Source organism: Mandrillus leucophaeus, unplaced genomic scaffold (genome assembly GCF_000951045.1).
Source record: "Mandrillus leucophaeus isolate KB7577 unplaced genomic scaffold, Mleu.le_1.0 Scaffold33, whole genome shotgun sequence".
Classification (NCBI taxonomy): domain Eukaryota; kingdom Metazoa; phylum Chordata; class Mammalia; order Primates; family Cercopithecidae; genus Mandrillus; species Mandrillus leucophaeus.
This window is the reverse complement of record NW_012103476.1, coordinates 1,342,507-1,351,259: the sequence shown is the minus strand read 5'-3', so window position 1 is coordinate 1,351,259 and position 8,753 is coordinate 1,342,507.

The following is an 8,753-nucleotide window of genomic DNA, read 5'->3' as shown; positions in this document are numbered from 1 at the left end:
ATCACCCTCGGGAATAAAAGACCAAAATCTAAGGTAAACCTGGTTATTCCTTAATGAATGCTACCTTCCTTTTATAGACAATCAGCTGAGGTGACAAGAAATTTTCCAAAGGAAAAAGGCCATTTTTTTTTTCTTGCAAGTCCAATCGAAACGAGTTAGACTGTTTTTTAAAAGTCTTGTCTTGGAAAACAGGGGTTTGACAATAAGTATTCAAGTGATTACAAATATTTCGATAATATATGACAAACACAAAAAGATAGCAAATGCATTTTAGATCAATGCCATTTTCTTAATTAACCCTTGGTGTATTCATAGGTGCAAGTTGAACAATGAGAACACATGGACACAGGGAGGAGAACATCACACACTGGGGCCTGTCAGGGGGTGGGGAGCTATGGGAGGAATAGCATTAGGAGAAATATCTAATGTAGATGATCGGTTGATGGGTGCAGCAAACCACCATGGCACATGTATACCTATATACCTATATAACAAACCTGCACATTCTGCACATGTATCCCAGAACTTAAAGTATAATAATAATAACAATAAACAGACAAAAAAAAAAGGTGTACTTATCTACAACTATTACTTTGCTCATCAACCCAGATTTAATATAAACTTTTAGGCAATAAAATCTTAAGTTTACCTATGAAAACTGAGACTAGATAAACAAATGGACAATGGCCATATATAAAAAATAGAAATTTGACTCACAAATCTGCAGCCCAAGAAATCAACTTGTCATCTAGAATAACCAGTCCAGAAAGGCAAACTATTATCTACTAAGCTGAACTATTTAATATCCGCTAGTTAAACTTTCAGGAATTAAACAATTATCTCTAGCAAATATTTTAGGAAAAGAAGCAATAACCCCTGTAACAATAAGTCTAAAATTTCTAGGAATTTGTTAATAACTGACAGCTTCCCAAATTTTTGTCTCTACTTCAAATATCAGACAGGACAGAGGGAGCCAAAGATACACTCCTAGTCAATCACATGAGATGCCCTGCTTCTAGTTAGACTGCCTACAGCTCCCCCACGCTAACAGCTTCCAATCAGGGCACACTTGAAGCTTTCCATTTTTCCACTATAAAGCTTTTCCACTCTTTTGTCCATCTCGCGGTCTCTGCCAAAGTGCGGATGATGGTAATGACTCCCTTGCTATGAAAAACTTTCAAAAATAGCTTTTGTCTGTTCTTATTTGGTTGTTCTTCAATTATTTCCACAAAAGAGCAAAAGATAAAATCATTAGTGATCTCAATAGGAACCAAACGTCAAAAATGAGAATACAGAATCAGTATGAATAAAAAACAAAGGCTGACCGCAAGTAGAACCTCCAATTTCACCAATTTGTCTTACCAAAATTGGCACCATCCAATAGTGAAATCTTTATTATTTAAAGTCATGACCTAGCTATTTCAGCACGTCTCTTATATAAAGGGACTGGAGATGTGAAATATTGTAAACAATGTAATACTGCATGGCTTGCTATAAATTAATGTAAAATAAATTCATAATTTTTCTTTTATTTTTAAATCATTGAGTATCAAAGGCTGTCAGAAATAAATGTTATTTAATTTTTTTTCCACAAAGCTCATATAAAACACACACATGTGAACTGATTTTTTCTTTTTTCTGAGACAGAGTCTTGCTCTGTCACCCAGGCTGGAGTGCAATTGCGTGATCTTAGCTCACTGCAACTTCTGCCTCCCAGGTTCAAACGGTTCTTCTACCTCAGCCTCCTTAAAAGCTGAGACGACAGGCGGGCACTACCACACCCGGCTACTTTTTGTATTTTAGTAGAGACAGGGTTTTGCTATGTTGGCCAGCCTGTTCTCGAACTGCTGACCTCAAGTGATCCACATGCCTTGGCCTCCCAAAGTGCTGGGATTACAGACATGAGCCACTGCACCCAGCTAAATTGAAGAATTATTCAGAGAAGTGAGTGACTACAAAATCAGGCCCTTTGGAAAATGATTGGCTACATGGGAAGGCCTCATAGGAAATCAGGAAAAAAATTCTTAGAGAGTCCAAAAGACCATTTTTTAATAAGACTTAATAAAAGACCATTAAAGCTTTCTTAACACAAAGCGACTAATCATCAAGGGCAGATTTTGCGCTCAAAAATTATTTAAAACAGACATAAAGCAACGAGAAAATTAATATATATTTCCTTTTTGTTCTCCCCCCAGTAACATTATCAAATTCTAAATTACTAAGATTTTTAGACCAAGAATTGAATTGCTTAACATAAACAATTATAAAATATTGGCTAATCATTTGGAATACAAAATATGAAGGGCAATTGGAGAAAGAATACCATATGGTTAGTAAAAATTACATAGTTGTTGCTGGGCAAGTTTCTTGCATATGTTAGCTGCTCTGCTTGACTATTTAGAAATCTATGATACATACTTTCTATTTTGACAAGGACCTCACATCACATCCCAGATCCTGTTACACTGTCACTTAAAATAAGAACTTATCAAAAAGCACAGAGGGTATCCAACTAAGACTGCTAACCTACAATAACAAAACCCAACTCCTCTTCTGGAATTCGCTGTTAAAAAATGCTACAGTAACCAAAACAGCATGGTACTGGTACCAAAACAGACATGTAGATAAATGGAACAGAACAGAGACCTCAGAAATAACACCACACATCTACAACCATCTGATCTTCAACAAACCTGACAAAAACAAACTATGGGAAAATGATTCCCTATTTAATAAATGGCGCTGGGAAAACTGGCTAGCCATATGCAGAAAACTGAGACTGGACCCCTTCCTCATACAAAAATTAAGTCAAGATGGAGTAAAATCTTAAATGTAAAACTCCAAACCATAAAAACCGTAGAAGAAAACCTAGGCAATAGCAGCCAATAAACATATGAAAAAATAAAGCTCATCATTACTGGTTATTAGAGAAATGCAAATCCAAGTAAACTTTTAGTAATTATTCAGGGAATTAATGTTTGGATATTGCACATGACTTGCAGCAGAGGATGTTGTGGGGTCTCTACCTTTCATTTTAATTCATATTGAAATATAGTTTCATTAAGTGGCATACAAAAGCATTTAATGCTGCCATTAAATGTACAAGTCTGGATATTTCCCAGTGTGTGAAGTACACTCTAACATATTACCTTGAAAAACTAGTATTTACAGATACCTGTAGGATTCATATAGCATATTTCACATGAAAACTTTATGGTTCTATACAGAAAAAAACAAATTAAAAAAATGAAAATACTAAAAATATTAAAAAAAAAACCTAGAAATGTAAATTGTAAAGGGAAAAATGAAAGAAATCAAAGAGAGGAACAAATTTCAATTAGGAAGAATAATATATAAACTATGTATTATTTAATAATGGATTATCTAGCAGTATCATAGATTTAGCAGATCCAATTTCTCATTTTTTTCTGGCCATTTTGGATTAATTTTTTTTATTTTACCAAAGATATTATGATTATGCTTTCGAGAATTTATTCTATCTGTTATGTTCTGCTTGTCTACTGAGTGGTGTATTAGTCAGGGTTCTCTAGAGGGACAGAACTACTCATATATATGTGTATCTGAAAGGGAGTTTATTAAGCAGAATTGACTCACACGATCACAAGGTGAGGTGCTATGATAGGCCATCTGCAGGTTGAGGAGCAACGAAGCCAGTGGTGGATCAGTTCGAGTCCCAAAACCTCAAAAGTAGGGAAGTTGACAGTGCAGTCTTCAGTCTTGGCCAAAAACCTCAGAGAACCAGGCAAACCACTCATGTAAGTCCAATAGTCCAAAAGCTGAAAAGTTAGAGTTCGTTGTTCAGGGGCAGGAAGCATCTAGCACAGGAGAAAGATGAAGGCCAGAAGACTCAGCAAGTTTAGTCCTTCCATGTTCTTCTGCCTGCTTTATTCTAGCCACACGGGAAGCTGATTAGATGGTGCCCACCTGGGTGGAGGGTGGGCCTGCCTCTCCCAGTCCACTGACTCAAACGTTTACCTCCTTTGGCAACACCCTTGCAGACACACGCAGGAACACATTTTGCATCTTTCAATCCAGTCAAGTTGACACTCAATATTAACCGTCACAAGTGACCAAAAGTCTTATATACAGTCTCACCAAATTGTATGTGTACAAAAGCATAGGTGACAAAACATAAGTACTTAATAAGATCATGCCAAAACAGTATACATGAAGGTAGTTGTCTTTTACTTTTAACTAAAGCATTTACTGTGGTGAATGCTATAATTTTTGAAATGTGAAGTTCTTCTAGTGACAGGCTGAAAAATCAGAGAGTACCTAAATTGGATGTCATGTCAATGTATAAAAATTGTTCCTGTCAAGCTTGTTATTGAAAGTGACATCATCACAACCTTATATAAGTGTCTTTGATTGATGGCATAGCCAAATAAATGTAATAAAGAAGAATGTAGCATTTGATATCTAGTAACCTGTTATCAACCTGCTTTAAAATTTTAGTTTTTCAACTTTACCTCCTGGTGGTTCTATTGTTAAAAAAAATTCACATGACAGATTATTATCATTTCAAAATTTTTTCTCTATGTATGTAAATGCCATTAAAAATTTTGAGATATTATTAAACATCTTGAATTGCTAATATTAATCTATTTAAACAGTTAAATTTCCTTCCAGAATAAAAGTTAACATAGAACATTTATTTCACTTTTTATTTTAATTGTGAATACTACACTAAACACATCCTCTAATGAGTTTTGCCCAGAAAATATGCTATTTAAATTCTTACACTTTTTTCAATAACTTTATTTCCATCAGAGTCAAGCCATTTAAGTCTTTTTTTTTTTTTAAAAAAAAGATCCCATTTATTCTCTAACCTTTTTTTTTTTTAAAAAGATCCCATTTATTCTCTAACAATGTGCTTAGATTCTAGGATATATTTGAACTCCTCTTTCATTAGGGTAATTAACGAGATAGGTTAAACCATAATATTTAGAAGTCATGAAATAAATCTTGAAATAATGTGGATAAGCGGCTTGTCTGATCTTCCCTCTGTTTCCTCTTTGTGATAATATTTGTTGCTTCCATTAGAAGTAATGAAACTATGTTTATGAAACCATTTGGTGTGCTTTAGGCTCAAAGGTGTTATGTAAATAAAGTATTTTATTATCATTACTATATACCTTTCCTGTGTACATGACTCAAATGAAAGTCAAGAAAGGGTTGTATACCCAAGAGCTCTGTTCAGTCGGAATTTATTTATATTAATCAATGATAGAATGGAAACGGTGATATTATGTTAAAAGATGGTAGAATTTTGTCTGCCTATCTATATCTCTATCTGTAATTCGGTCAAAATGTTTGTTGAAAATGCTCACTTTCAAAAGACAATCTACTTTAAATGACAATACAGTAAATGTTTCAAATCACTTTATTTAAAAATTCATATTTACATCAACAAATAAAATAGGCTATCTTCAGCTAGGAAAAACAGACAGAAAGACAGACAGAAAGTAGGTTAGAAATGATACTACATATTCTAAACTTATATATATATATGTATTTTTTTTTCCCATGGATTTTGCTCAGACATATTGCAAGAATAATATTTTCCTTGAATGGACCCCCTATTCTATTCTTTTCAGCTCCCAATGCAATTTTTTTAAAAATCAGAATATAATACAGAAGAAAAATCATTGGACTAGTTTTCAAAACACAATAATTCTTAACATAACACTTTTAGTAATAAGGTTGCTATTATGAGTAGACATAAAAAGTCTAGGAAAATTTTTATATATCTATATAATTTAGTGACTTTTTATGTACAACAAAATGATATAATTAACATAAAAATTATTTGGTAAGAATATACTATGGCTTACTTCTAAGATATTAGAAACATTTTACTTCTTCCTTTGGCTTCTAACAAGACTGCACAAACCATTCTGCATGTCCTAAGAAGTCTGTGGAGCTGTGGTTATGGGGAGGCGTAAAGGTAAAAATCAAATTAGACATACTATGCAAAAATCTTTTTAAAAGTTAACGTTTTCTAAAATGTGAGAAATTTATGTCGTAATGTATACGTCAACTAAAAGAAACAATCTTCATTTGCTCCAGAGATGTTGGTCAGGTTTCCCAGTCCACTGGGCTTCTGTAGCAAATTGCCGTGCACTGGGTGGTTTATAAATAACATAAACCTCTTTCTTTCAGTTCTGGAGCCTGGAAAGTTCAAGATCCTGGCAAATTTTGTGTCTGCAGAGGGCCTACTTCTTGGTTCGTAGATGGCCAAATTTTCTATGTCCTTACATGGCGGAGAGGGCGAGGAAGCTTATAATAGGGTGGGTTCTCTTTTCTAAGGCTATCAATCCCATTCATGACCTAATCATCTCCCAAGGGCCACATCTCCTGACACCGTCACATCGGAAATTAGATTTCAATGCATGAATTTTGAGATGTCTAAAACATTCAGTCTACAACAGCCATCTTTCACCATAATTTTTATATTTGTTTTCCCTCCTGTTTCAGAAGTGAGGGAATAGTTATCTGTAGAAAGACAGAGGTAGAGACTCTACAAATGGGGAAATAGTTTACTATGTTATATACTCCTAAGATTCCTCCAATACTATAGTATTTGAATGGAAAGAGATTTCTGAATATTCTTCATGGAGAAAAACTCATTAAACTTTAGACATGTAAATAAGAGTATCCTATCCATAAATCGATCTTTAATCATTTACCTAAATCTCTCTAAGCCTATCTCTTACAAACTCACAGGCGTGGTGCCTCCATAAAATTTCCAAGGAAAAATTATTTCTTAAAACTCAGGGTAAAACATGAAATAAAGGAACAAGAAAGTTTTATTATTAAATTTGCAACTACTTTTTATGATTTCAATTAAAATATTCCTTAAATTAACAAGGCACATATGTTTAAAACTAAATAAGAAATACGTGAAAAGTCTCTTAACTATTCTTTTTATACTTTACAAAGCCTGAAAGTATAAGCTTAGGAATTTGAAAATCTGAGGAATGTGTTCAGGTGAATATAATAACAGGTTCACTAACATATTGTAAAACATCTACACTAAATTAATTAATTAAATTCTTACATTGCTATTTTCCCCAGGTTACAGATGAGGAAACCAAGGCACAGAGAAATATACAATTTCCCCAGAGTTACAAGCTAACAAAAGATAGAGCTCGTCTTTGAACCCAAGGAGTCAAATTTCAGAGTTCTTACTTTTTACCATTAGACTACACAGCATAATCTCTCAAGAGAATTATATTATAATGGAAACTTCAGAAACCAAATGTTTCATGAGTAAGCACTGAGGAGCGTGGCTCTTGTTAGAAACCTGCATGTGATTTTTTAAGCCCGACCATAGAAAATGGGAAAGACTTTTACCCAGCAGGTCTTACTGGGGAAGCTGTTCTTCCCACACCAGCGTTGTTACCCAGCTAAGGCACTGCGGGCTGTAGGGAGTTGCAATCAAGGACTTGGACGCTTGTGCCCAAATGTGTCCTTACAGGTGCCTCCTAGCCCGGACACTTTTATTCAGAGGCCGTTTTTATAGGGAGCCTTCAACAGAGGCTAAAACCCCCTTTTCAGAGGGAGGGCGGCCTTGATGCTTTTTCTTCACTCTGACTCAGTATTTCACTCCCAGCCCTTCTCATTAATTTCTCCCCATCCTCTGGGTTCATAGAATTGCAGGAGTTTTTTGTTCCATTCTCCCTTGATGGTGAGATGACACCCGTATATTTGCTGATCCATTTGACCCTCAACGTGTTGTTCCTTGGGGTTCATCATGAACCAGAACGGAGACAGAACCGTTTAGTGTCTGGCTTATACAATTGCAGTAAGTCACCAAAGCCGTGGCTGTTACTTTGATTTTGGCTTGTTATCTTAAATTGACTATTCTGACACCTGGCAGTTCAGTTCTCTCCAACTTAGCTGAGCTCCTGACAACTGCATCAAGTTCTTGGAAAATAAGAAAGATGATCTAAGGTTACAGTAAAATAAAAAATATAATTCAAAGCAACAATGGCGTTACTAGGAGAACACTCTGCCAAGAGTGAAGATTAAACTCACATTAAGAAATCCTATGGTCAATGTTTGTCTGGGAGGCAAAAAAAAAAAAAAAAAAAGCATTGAATGTTGATTGTACTTTGGAAAAAAAAGTAATGAAAGACAGATAAAAAGAGCTGTAAAATAATTTGTGGAAGCAAGGAATTTTTTATTTTAATATATGGTGACATTGAGATATTGTGATGTGAAATGAAGAGAGTAGGCTGAAAAACTCTCCAGATAAAGAATAGAAACAGCATCGAGTAACATTAAGGTTCTAAAAAAGTGGAAGAGACTGCCATTTACAGCAGAAGCACGAAGTTGGCCTGAGGTAGGAAGAGGGACAATGTCTTAATTGCAATAGAGGAAAAGTCATGAATTAATGCAAATGTGACCAAACTTGGAGATTTGATGATAGCAAATTTAAACAGTTCTTGTCCTATAACCTATAATTCATTACTGTGCAAGCAATGTAGATATTAGGAGAGCCAGATACTGTGGAGATCTGCTAAAAATGATATGGATATTAGGAGGGGCAGATATTGGGGATACTGTAGAAGTGTGAAATAACCGAAGGCATATAACCTGATGTTGCAGGACACATATGCAACGTGGGACACTCAACACAGCCAGGAGAGTTCAATAATTAGCATAAAAAATGTGGTTCCCAAGTTCTCTAAGACAGTATTCAAAACCCTGCAATGTGGTAACTTGGT